The sequence below is a fragment of the Nyctereutes procyonoides genome, unplaced genomic scaffold, assembly GCF_905146905.1.
Source record: "Nyctereutes procyonoides isolate TBG_1078 unplaced genomic scaffold, NYPRO_anot_genome, whole genome shotgun sequence".
Classification (NCBI taxonomy): Eukaryota; Metazoa; Chordata; class Mammalia; order Carnivora; family Canidae; genus Nyctereutes; species Nyctereutes procyonoides.
In genome coordinates this window covers 33,845,310-33,858,808 of record NW_026575030.1, presented here as the reverse complement: position 1 = coordinate 33,858,808, position 13,499 = coordinate 33,845,310, and positions in this window count along the sequence as shown.

Here is a 13,499-nt window from a genome sequence, read left to right as displayed (position 1 = left end):
GGCTGGAACTAACAGTTCCCCTATGATAGAACAGCTCATCCTGAAACAACTTATGATGAGAAACAATAACAAAGCATTAATGGCAACGCTGTATCCACCTTTTTTTGAGCTTTTAATAATAGGTTCCATGACGCAGGACTTTTCATACATTATGTCTTGCCTGGCAGTACGTTTCTTACATTACATTGAGAAAATATATGCATAAATATAGTTTAGATAACTTGAAATTCCATGTAATAGCTCGAAGCATTTATAATGCTCAATTAGCTCTATTAAAATTCTATACTCTCTAAACGATCAACCGCTCTTTAGACAACTAAAGGTATCAATGCATGACTGACTTTAGAAAGCTGTCCTGTTTTCAAACACTGAGTGTGACATTTTGCAGAATTTCTCATCCCAACCTAATATGCTCACCACATCACAAGACTTCTTCCAGGGCAGTTTTTACCAATTAACCCCAAGGCAGCCTTAAGGATCTTTGCCGCTGCTCTTGCCAATCATTCTATTCCCTTCCCAACTTTGTTCTTTAACAGTATGAAGCCCTATTCCAGGCAAGAAAGAATAAAACAAACACACTGGTTATCTTCTCCAGTTCTAATGTGGTAACCATCAGAGTCAGCCCTAAGGAAGGAATAAAATATACAATTTCCTTCTAATGCAGATACTACACATTTATTTCCATTTGTGCTTTTTATTGATTATTCTTATATGAATTGGGAAACCGGAACAAGGAGGAAATAACAACAGGTAATTAAAGCTACAGGGGAACTCTCAAAACTCTTCTTAAACCTACTCTCTCAAAGGAAGATATGAGATTAATGCGAATTCTTAGTTTATATCCTGGGAAGATTAACCCTCGTATGCTAGGACAACAATGGGGAAATAAAATAACCTTGAACTTTTCTTACGTACATATTTTCTTTAGGGTTCTCAGAAGAACTCAGGGTTCTGCGAGAATCTGGCTAAAGAATAACAAGGAAGGAGCCCACTACCGTATGTGGCTAGGTTTTTGATGCATATGGCTAGAGAACACCAGACGCACACTTCAGGACAAAGAGCCAGGTATCTTACTAACAAGTGAACAAAAGAAAACCAAATAATGGTTAGAGATGGAGGAGGTGGTAGCGTTACCCTGTCCAAGAAAAGCAGCAACCACCACCCCCTGCAGCGTATCTAAATGAAGTAGAAAGTGGCCGAATTTCAACAAAATACTGAAGATGAAGAGTTCAAAATGAATCTCTAGCCAAAGGTAAAAGACAATGAGAGAAGCTGAAGGTGAGAAGTCTCCACTCGGTGGCTGGAGACATTACTCAAGATGATGAGATGGTATGGCTTCCATCCTCAGAGAAGGTAGGGAGAAGTGAGCTAACTGGACAGGAGTGACAATCCTCATGAATGGTGGGAATCCCTGCTCCAGAATGAATGCTACTTCAGCCTAATGGGATGAAGTAGGAAGCAACCCCACTACTGGGGTAAAGTGTTAAAAGCTTCAAAGTTACTTTGCTTTTCCCAGTTCTCTAGGCTTCAGGATCTCCGTATAAAAGCTTTGATAAACAAGAACTCAAGCAATGGAAACAACAATATGGAGAAAACTATGAAGCTACACACAGGGAGAACCCGTACTGGCATCAGCGTGCTACAGGCTCTCATGAGGCTGCACTCTTGTTTTTTTTGCCCAGATCCCTCAGCAGGCCACGTCTTAGAGCCTTAGCATCACCTCCTACCTCAGCCAGCTCACCGCCCTCACTTCTGGGGGGCTTCCACTTCCTAGACCTTGAGAAGGTCTGGAAGACACAGCTTAGGAAGCGGCCAAAGCAGAGTGGTGGCGATGCCAACGATGTCACTGCAGGAGAAGAGAGCCCAGGCTCCTGGGATGCCGAGAGCTCACAGGGCTGGATCTGACACTCCTGATGGATCACACAGGCACCCTCATCCTGTTGACTCTGTAATCCGTCCTGCAAGTAGAAGAAAGAAGTTAAAGCCCTCAATGCCAATGCCCGTACATGAAAGGGCATCACCTCAGAGCCAGTTCATGCTGTATCTGGGCCCAAGGATCCTGGTGTGTTCCTCAAGCTCTTTATCCCCACTTCCTCCCACTCCAGGTGGTGAGTTGTCATTATTTTTTCTAGAAAAATGTGGCAAACCCAGACTTTTGACACCCCATGCCTCACCCCTACCTCAGTGGGAGGGTCAGGATCACCTTCCTGAGCACTGAGTACCATCAGCTTTGTATCTGCCACTTCATCTTCTTCACATGGTGGTGGTACCAAAGGTGTTGGAAGGATAGGAAGGCAGTGGGTGGCCACTTTCTCCTTTCTCTTGCTCTTTCTCATTCTCTTTGGCCTTCCTAAGATGTCTATGCTTTTTTGGAAGTGGATCTAACTTTCTCTTCCGGACTGGAGGCATGACAGGATCTTGTGAAATGTGACTCTCAGATGTCCTCTCCAATGGCTCTGATGATGATTCCATATTTCTCTTCAGAGGGTCATTCTCCCATAGGTGGAAGCGCTCCTCTGTATCTTGAGTATCTGGTTATGTGTTCAAGTCATCAGTGACATGTTTTGGGATAGAAATTGGAGATTCCCAACCTCTTTCATTGAAAGTTTTTTTTTTTTTACCCAAGATGCTGACCCCAGCCAGCTTTGCACAAAACACAAAGCTCACAACAAAAGGACCAAGAGCCAAATGCAAAAGGAGGTAGTTAGTACCCTGAATCTTTCCAATACTTTATCCTCAGCTGTAATAGACACAATACTATACTAATCCCAGATTTCCCTTCTGGACTTATCTAAGGAATTCAATGGCCTTCAGATAGTCCTCAGTTCATTCTTCTTGGCCTGGGAGATTACAGATTTCCTAAAAGGAGAGAGAAAATCACTGAAGTAATTGCTCCATGGACAGTGGAGATCCTCCTACTCACAGAATATGTATGGTTTAATAAGACTCTGACAAACCTAGCATGAATTCCTCAGAAGAAACGGTATTTAGCAATTTAACCAAATTTCCAAAGTAATATTTTTAAAAGTAAGAAAATTATCCTTGTATATCAGAATCACCAGGGATGCTCTTTGAAAAAGCAGATTTCTGGGATGTACCCCAGACCTATAATCAGAACCTCTAATGCTGGGTTACAGGAATTTGCATTTTTTCCCCAGTAACCTACACTCTAAAATCTGCATTTTTAAAACCTGAAAACTGTTCCTTTGGAAGAACACTAGATCCAATATTTTATGGGGCCATGGGGATAACTATTCTTAAAAACATGCCACTCTCCCCTGTAGGTTTTCCCTAATCATCTCAGCCCATAATGATCTCTCTTCTCTGAACTCATTTAGTCATTATCATTCATTTTGGTATGTTATCCTTTATTACCTTCTATTATAATTTAACTTCTAAACCTTGTCTTCTAACCAGATTATAACCTCTGTCTTCTAACCAGATTGTAAGCTTCTTAGACTTGTTAGTTTTCTATGGTGGCTTGCCAGTATTAGTGCTTCATAAACTGAGGAAGTTAGATATAAATATGAATAGGATTATATCCCAGTGTACAACAATTGATATGAGGCTGCTCTATAGGAAGAGTTATAGAGCAACAGAATGCTAAAAAGGACATAGGCCCTAGGGACAACCTAATCTGATTCCCCAAATTTATAGACAGGGAAGCTAAGGCTCAAGTAAGATAATAGTCTGCCTAAAGCTGGGGTTGACGCATTTTTCTGTAAAGGACCAGATATTTTAGGCTCTGTGGCCCTACAGTCTTGTCATAAATATTCTTCTCTGCATGGCAGCACAAAGGAATAAGTAAACAAAGAGTCATAGCTGTGTTCTAATAAAACTTTATTTACAAAAACAAGTGGTAGGTCAGAATTGGCAGCAGGATGTCATGTGTCAACTCCCAGCCTAAAGTCATACAACTAGTTAGCAGGTTAGCTAGGATTAGAAATCAAGTCACCTCATTCCCAGCAAGTGCTCTTTCCACAAAGGAGTAGACAACTATAGAATGAGAAAGAACTTTTTCAATTAAAAGAGGGGCATTAAAGGAAAGAGAGATCAAAATACGTCTGCATATGTTGTACTTCCAAGATGGTTTTTGATGACCATTGGCCATTTACACAAACAACTAGTAGCTGAATTCTGAAACTGGCCAATTTTCAAACAGATCCATCAACTGGGAAGAGGGTAGAGTACACTGAATATTTTCTGTTACACCTGCCCCTGAAAGCATATTATTTGGTCCCTTTTTTACTAAGCAAAAACCCTACAGATAGGTAAAATACTATCCTTATTCACTTCTTGAAATTATTGTGGCCTAGTGAGTACAGTTCTGCCACGCACAGTCCAGTGACCCAAAGTTTCAAGTAATTACCAGAGGAACACAGGGGCAGAGATAGGATAGGTTATCTAAGAAGCTAAAACCTCACTTCCTAACCCAAGATGCTCTTTAATAATGAAAGTGACCCTACTATTAAAGATTAAGCAACCAAAATCTTGAGGTTATTTTATATTCTTGGCTTTCTGAAAACTCTGAGGTCCATCCAGAACTCTGTTCTATTTTTATTTCTAGCCCTAATGTGTTCCTTATGTCATTACTTTGCTTTCATAAAGCAGATGATTAACAAATATTTGCTGACTGATGGATTAATAGGTGGATGAGTGAATAAATGAATGAATGAACCAAATGTTACTAGAAAGTTCCTTGGTTTTGTGGTTGTAAAAATAAACCAGAGTTGATACATTCTGCAAGAGGACGTCTAATACTTTTTAAGTTACCCCTCAATGAAGCTAATAGTGCCTTCACATAGTAAATGTCAATAAAAGTTTTACGAATGAATTCAAGCATTTGATGTAAGCAACTTAAATTACATGTCAAGTACAAAGTTATACTGCTCATTACAGCAAAAAATGGTATCCAAGTACAGAATTTATGTACTAACACATTAACATGGAATTTGTAATTAGCTTCAGTTCCACACTATTAGGAGAGTTTGGTAAAATCATTGAGAGAAGAAAGCTCCATGGAATGAATGAGAGAATGCAGGCTCAGGTTTAATCTGCAGCCTCCAGCAGAAACAACTACGCAGACAGCAACTACAGAAGCAGCAGCCCTAGATACCCCCAAAGACGTGGGGTGAGGATGCTAAAAGAACAGTCAGCTGAGCAAATTCAAGCCTCTGAAAGTTAACTTGGCTTCTTCACCGCCCTGGCGATGGACCAGGGCCAGGCCCTCATCATGCCTCAACTGTATTTTGACAAGGCTCTACTTCCTCTACCCCACTCTCCACAAAGGAGCTAGAACGGTCTCTCAGAAACCAATCTAACCTTTCACCCTCCTATTTAAACCTCTGCTCCCTAGTCCCCCAGCAAGATACTGGTCCTTTGTGATCTGACTCCATGTCTCCTGTCCCACCTCAAGTCTACCACTCACCCTCAGATGACTGTTGGAGAAGACAGACCACTTGCCATTTACTGACGGTACAGTACTTTCTTAAACACTCTTCCGTTCGCCTACAATGCCCTTTCCCTCTTCACTACCTGGCCTAGATCTAAGTATTATCTTTTCTTAGAAGATTTTGCTGACTTCATCAAATGGGGAGGGAAAAAAAAGGATTCAATTTATGTAACATCCTCTACCTACTAAAATTATCCCACTGACTTTAAGCTGTTTAGATATCTGTCTTGCACTAGACTCGGTGCTCCCTGAAGGCAGGAATTCTTGCTTCTCACTTGATTCCTAGCATCTCTGTGATGCCTGGCACCCGGGAGGTGGTCAGGGTTTATGGACTTCAAAATGCAGTTGTTTGGTCTGCCTCCAGGGCCTGGGTTCTAGAGGCCACTTCACCTCTATCCCACTCTCTCTGAATAAACAAATATGCTGAAGTTTGGGGTACAAAACTGAGAAGCTATGGCCCGAACTCAGGGCCATAAATCCAGCTACCAATACAAAGTCTATGTCATAAACAGCAGGTTTCACTTAGGAAAGAGCAAGCTTCTCAGGCAGTGGTTCTACCCTAGCACAACTCTATCCTAGGAGCCTCCTCCCACCCACTTCCTCATGACAGTACAAGGAAGCCAAGCCTAGTGAAGGAGGTCCTCCTCAAACCCCTAGCTCACTGCAAACACACTTTCTCCAATCTGTACCGCACTTCTCTGTCTTGCTGGTCAACTCTCAGTACCCCTTACTCATCCCTGCTTCCCCACCCTGCTCCATGTAGGAGCCTCCCCAAATTCTCAGTGATGCCTGTATTGCAAGTTTTTACCCACAGTCAGCATTCTCACTTTGTATGACATATGCCCAACTCCAGGCCTAGATTCATTCTTACAGCACCCCTTCCTGGGGAACCTGTCCCTGGAGAGTTAGATGTGCTCAGAGGCAGGGATACCATTCAACCCACAGAAGTCACCTGCCTGATGAGGTAAAAGAGGTTTATGTTGCATCAATCTCACTGACTCTGGAGCCCATGATTTCCCCGGATTTCACACATCAGAAATTATTGGGTATATAATAGAAGTGAATTCACATGTTACACTCTGAGTCCATTTGTCTCCATAAACCTGTTGCACTTCAGCTTTCTTTGTGATAGATTTTTCCCCCATTTTCACATATTACTTGAAGCAAAGCAGGGAGTATTAAAGCCCTTGGATGAATGTGCTGCCTAAGCAGACTCAAAGCCAACTGAGAAGTCCTAAAACAACAAATTCTTGGCCACTGAACTTATGGCTAGTCCTTCAGGAGAGACGAGAGAAAAATTTCACTGATCATCACTGACAGTGAAGTGACTATCCTTGTTTAAAAATGGGAAAGAAATGATTGGCATGAACTCACTTTGCTTCTCGGTGACTCTCTGGAGAATTAAATAACTGAAGCATCGGACAACAATTTTCTTTGAAGATGACCTTTCATATTAAATGAAAAGCCAAGGAGCTAGTCCAGAGGGAAAGAAAATGAATAATCTGTGAGGGCAAGTGCTCAGTTCTGAGTAGACAGTAACAAAGAGACTAAAATATGATCACAAACATTGCAGAATGTCACATGACAAATTAAGTATCTTTTCATTTTCAGGGTAATATTTATTGAGAGCCTACTATGAATCAGATATTGGGAAAGTTGTTCTTTGATAAAAAACAAAACATATACTTGATCAGTGTAATTTAAATCAGCTGTTTTCTAATGTTAGCAGGCTTAAGAATTACATGGAAGGCCTTTAAAACAGATTTCTGGGGCCCACTCCTCGTGTTTCTGCTTCAGTGGGTCTGGATGAGCACATTAGAATATACACATTTCTTTTTTTTAAAGAATTTATTTATTTATTTATTTATTTATTTATTTATTTATTTATTTATGAGAGAGAGAGAGAGAGAGAGAGAGAGAGAGAGAAAGAGGCTGAGACACAGGCAAAGGGAAGTGGGCTCCATGCAGGGAGCCCGACGTGGGACTCGATCCCAAGTCTCCAGGATCATGCCCTGGGCTGAAGACTGTGCTAAACCGCTGAGCCACATGGACTGCCCCAGAATATATATTTCTAACAAGTTCTTGGGCAGTGCTGCCGGTCTGGAGACTGCACTTTTGAAAACCACTGAATTAGAGCATTTCTGGTTGAAAGATGAGACACACAGAGTAAGAACAGATTGTGGGAGTCGGAGGGCATTCCTTTTTTGTTTTTTATAAATTTATTTTTTATTGGTGTTCAATTTGCCAACATATAGAATAACACCCAGTGCTCATCCCGTCAAGTGCCCCCCCTCAGTGCTCATCACCCAGTCACCCCCCCCCACCTCCCCTTCCACCCCCCTAGTTCGTTTCCCAGAGTTAGGAGTCTCTCATGTTCTGTCTCCCTTTCTGGTATTTCCCACTCATTTTTTCTCCTTTCCCTTTTATTCCCTGTCACTATTTTTTATATTCCCCAAATGAATGAGACCATATAATGTTTGTCCTCCTCCGATTGACTTATTTCACTCAGCATAGTACCCTCCAGTTCCATCCACGTCAAAGCAAATGTTGGGTATTTGTCATTTCTAATGGCTGAGTAATATTCCATTGTATACATAAGCCACATCTTCTTTATCCATTCATCTTTCGATGGACACTGAGGCTCCTTCCACAGTTTAGCTATTGTGGACATTGCTGCTATAAATATCGGGGTGCAGGGGTCCCGGTGTTTCACTGCATCTGTATCCTTGGGGTAAATCCCCAGCAGTGCAATTGCTGGGTCGTAGGGCAGGTCTATTTTTAACTCTTTGAGGAACCTCCACACAGTTTTCCAGAGTGGCTGCACCAGTTCACATTCCCACCAACAGTGTTAAGAGTGTTCCCTTTTCTCCGCATCCTCTCCAACATTTGTGGTTTCTTGCCTTGTTAATTTTCCCCATTCTCACTGGTGTGAGGTGGTATCTCATTGTGGTTTTGATTTGTATTTCCCTGATGGCCAGTGATGCGGAGCATTTTCTCATGTGCTTGTTGGCCATGTCTATGTCTTCCTCTGTGAGATTTCTGTTCATGTCTTTTGCCCATTTCATGATTGAATGGTTTATTTCTTTGCTGTTGAGTTTAATAAGTTTTTTATAGGTTCGGAGGGCATTCCTAATCATGTATGACCAGATGAAGTGCATGGGCTCTGAAGTGATTATCCGCTGGGTGAAGTGATTATCCGCTGGGTTGACTCCTCCAGCCATGCTGCTATCCCACCCACATCTTGAGCTGTTGGGATGATATGGTCAGAAGGCAGTATGATTGAAATGTGGATAGCTGTGGATTGCCTCTGGGCTTGCCCATGGGTCTTTCTCCAGGAGCACTTCTGTCCCCCCAACAACTCTCCTTCAGTCTCAATCTCAGACCAGTTACAAGCTTCAGAACACGAATGTCACAGACACTCTCTATTAAAAGGCTAGGAATGGGGACTCCTGGATGGCTCAGCGGTTAAGCTCTGCTTTCTGCTCAGGGCATGATCCCACAGTTCAGAGATACAGTCCTACACATCAAGCTCCCTGAGGAGAGCCTGCTTCTCCCTCTGCCTATGTCTCTGCCTCTTTCTCTGTACCTCTCATGAATGAATGAATGAATGAATGAATGAATAAATAAATAAAGACTAGGAATGCACATATAAAGTAGCCATGAAATAGTCTAATTTTTCTAAAGAAAATATGTGAAAATTATCCCTTTATTAAGTTCTTGCTCTTTTCTAAAATTTCATCAATTCTTTTTAAAACTTTACCCCTCTGGGCTGAAAGGGAGTGCAGAAAAGAGCAGTGGTAACCTTTGATTTAGCCTAATAAAACAATAACAACACACTCAGTGGGTGGTTAAATCTGATAATATTTTGTGTTGAATTTTCTGTAGTAATTCAATTAAAAATCCTGAGGCTGGCCAACAGAAAGCATACAGATCACCAAAGTTTTATAGTATTACATATTTGGTCTTAAAATAGCCTATATTAATTTGGTGTCGTTATTTATTAACCTAAATAGTTCAAGGAGAGTTTCTCCTAAATGTAATTTAGGATAACCTTTTATATCTGTACTGCTGAAAAACTTCAGCTGGCTCACATCATTATGGTGCTTAAAATTCCAATTAAAGTGAGGGAAACACTAATCAGAGAGCATATTATAAAAGCTATATTAATATGACTGCCACAATATCACCATTGGTTCTGGGGAATCAATTCATGCTGGCTCCTCTATGTCCGCCTTCAATCAGCAAGGCCCCTTGAAAAGGTAATATTCCACTCAAAGCCAGCTGAAGCCATTCAGAATCACTGAATCGTTTGGTCACATCTAATTCTTGCCAGGGTTCATAGCCAAAGAATCAATGATCCTGGGCTCTCTTCATGCCTTCCCTAATGACAGACTTGGAACATTCCAGAAAACTTTAGCACTTCCTTTTTTAACCATAAATTGTGCATAAATCTTCCAAATTCTTAGTCTATAATTTCTCATAAAACTCTTTGAGATCCTCTGGTGAAGATAAATGGCAAGAGTTATTGGACTTTAAATTGTTATCCTTCAATGTTATATGCACTGGATCATAACTCTATGGCTTTGGTTCCCTCATAAAACTAAACCACGAAGCCATTCTTTTCATTTCAAGCTTAACAGCACACAGGCCCATGGGTGATGCAATATAAACACTCTTGAGTAATTTCTCAAAACCAAATCTCTTCTGCAAAAACAGACTTGCAATTCGGTGGTGTATAATCTCTCCTCTGAACCTGTGAAGTCTGTAGTTCTCAGGCCACCCAAGTGGAATGATGAGAATAGTGTTCATGTGTAGAAGGAGGATAGGACTAAGACTTGTCTGTAGCTATAGAACTTAGAGTTAGTCCCAGCTCCACCACTGTGTTGCCCTAGACAAGTCATCAAGTCAGGTGATTGTTTTGGGGGGCAAAGGTGAGACTTCAGGTTTACCAAATTTTTTTTTCCCCAGGTTCACAGAATTAGTTTAATCAAAACTACTGGTTCATGATATACTCTCATTATTGCTCCATGCATGGACTTCTTTTATATTTATTGTCTTAAATGTCATTTTTAATACATATACTCTTAGATATATACCTGAGAAAAAGTCATGAGAAATATGCATTAGAAATATGTATATGTTTATAGATATAGAGACACTATATACAATACAAAAAGCCTGGAAAAAATCCAAATGTCCACCAACAGGATAACGTGGTAGATTCCCACAATGGAATAGTAAACAAGAGCCAAATGAAGAAACCACCGCTATTGTGATAATACAGAGTCTTTCTTTTGAGTCTTTCTTTTGCCCTCTTAAATGGAGACAATGCCACTTATCTTTTCTTTTCCTGAAGATTAATGTAAAAATCCTTTGAAAATGATAACTAGTATGTGTTAATTATTTTCCTCCTATATTCTCTATACTTTCGTCATGTAAGAATTAATCTGGAAACATCATGGTTATGAACATGGAAACAGTATAATCAGGCTGATACTAATTTAGAGTTACACTTCTGGGGTTCAACTCCCTAATCTGGCAATTATTTCCTGTGTGGACTCAGGTAAGTTAACCTCTCTAAACCTTTGTTTTCTTTCATGTGAAGTGGAAACAAAATTAGTATCTACTTGAAGCGAGGGGGTGGCTCAGTCAGTTGAGCATCTGACTCTTGATTTCAGATCAGGTCATTATCTCAGGGTTGTCAGATCAAGCCCCAAATCAGGCTCCACACTCATGCTTAAGATTCTCTCTCCCTGCCCCCATCCAACTATGTCTCTCCTCTCTCTTTCTCCCCCTCTCTCCCTCTCTAAAAAAATAAATATCTATTTACAAGTGCTTCATCAAGGTAATCCCAGTACTTAATGTACTGCCTGATACATCATAACAAGTGTTCACATCATCAATAACTATCATAATAACAGAGATCCTTAACATTTATCAAGCGAACATAGTTACTTTCCCCTGTCCATACCTTACTCACCATTCGCTCATCCAATACAACACATGAGCACTAATGCACACATAGATTTTCTTTGCTTTTGCCCATTCTTCAGCTCCTCATACCTAGATGAACACTGAGGATAATAAACACAATAATCAGGCCCAGATTTCCTGCCTTGGACATCAGGACAGAAATAGGAACAATTTTAGCAGGTTACAGCACCCTCAAATATAAAGTTCTCCCCAAAAGAATTTTTCTCAGGATTTCCATTAAAAGCAAAGTTCATCTGCATTTTATTTAAAAGACCTGCAAACGGGGAGAGGCAACCATTTCCACAATCCACACACAGTACTAAAAAAGTGTGGGGATAATTCTTTAAATGTAACGTAACCTAGTTGCAGTAAGGATTAAACTATAGTATTTGAAACATAAATGTTTTGAAGAACATACTTTACATTCACTAAATTTGTTAAACCAGGTATGGGCAGGTCATAATGGAAGATGCTGGGACCTGAAACTAGACCTGCTACCAGGGAGGATGGCCCAGCTGCAGGTGCTGGGAGAGTGTCCAGTCTGGCAGGCAGAACAAAGTAGCTAAAAAACATGGTAATACATAAGAGCTGATAATGCAGCTAGGAAGCTGGCATCAGGAGGCAAACATGAAACAGCGGAAGTTCACTCGATAGGAAAGCACTGCATGGTGCCAAGGAATTCAGAAGCAAAGAGTGCCCCAAGATGCAGGCAGGCAGCATCAGACAGCCTAACTGGTGACAGCAGAGCCTCAGTCAGCCTCTGGTGCGCCCTGATGGCTGAGAGAGGGGAGGAATGGCAAGGTGAGGTTCTTCGAGGACCTGGGGAAACCTGGCAAATTCCTGAGACACAAGCTCAGTATAAAAACTGCAGTGAGAGACTGAACCCAAAGAACAAGAGATATAGATGATTCTAGAAATATGGCATAAGGCAAAGGTGGGCCAAAAGCCTAACTAATGTGATGCTGAGAAACAAGAGATGTTGAGTTACAGTTCCTTTAATGTCTCCTACCTCAGATCTCTGGTCTAGTCACAGAATGCCTAGAAGAGCCTAGAGGAGTGAACAAGACATGGTCATGATGACGGCCCTGGGCGGAGGGGTGGGCAGCAGAAACTAGAGAACAGGAAGGACTTGATGATAACAAGATCAAGAAAACTGAGCCAGCAGCTCCAAAATTATAGTCACTATAATTACCTTGAAACTTTGCAAGCAAGTAGCAGCACTCTTATTTAAACCAAACCCCAGCACAGCCACCACAAAAATAATTAGGAAAGTCCATGTGAGTTTGTTTTAATGAACTTGACCTATAGTGTTAACAAAAAAAAAAAAAAAAAAAAAACAAACCAAAACAAAAAAAAAGGCCACTAATCATCAGGGAAATGCAAATCACAACCACAATGAAATAGCACCTCACACCTGTCAGAACGGCTAGTATCAAAAAGACAAGAAATAACAAGTGTTGGCAAGGATGTGGAGAATGGGGAACCCTTGTGTACTGTTGGCAGGAATATAAATTAGTGCACCCACTATGGAAAACAGTATGAAGCTTCCTCAAAAACTTAAAAATAGAAATAGCAATTTCACTACTGGATATCTACCCGAAGAAAATGAAAACTTGAATTTAAAAAGGTATGTACACCCCTATGTTTATTGCAGCATTATTTATGATAGCCAAGATATGGAAACAGCCTAAGTGTCCATCAGTGGGTAAATGGATAAAGAAAATATGGTGTATACACACACACACACACACACACACACACACACACACATACATATAAAAGAACATCACTTAGCCATAAAGAAGAATGAAATCTTAGCATTTGCAACAGCTGTATGTGACCACATGGACCTTGACAGTATTATGCTAAATAAATCAGAGAAAGACAAATACAGCATTATTTCATTTAATATGGACTCTAAAAAAGTAAAACAAACAAAACAAAGAAAGTCAAACACAAACTCACTGATACAGAGAACAGACTGGTGGTTGCCAGAGGGATGGGGCTAGGGTTGGCGGTGGCAAAATAGATTAACGGGATCAAGAAGTACAGACCTCTAGTTTTAAAATCAATA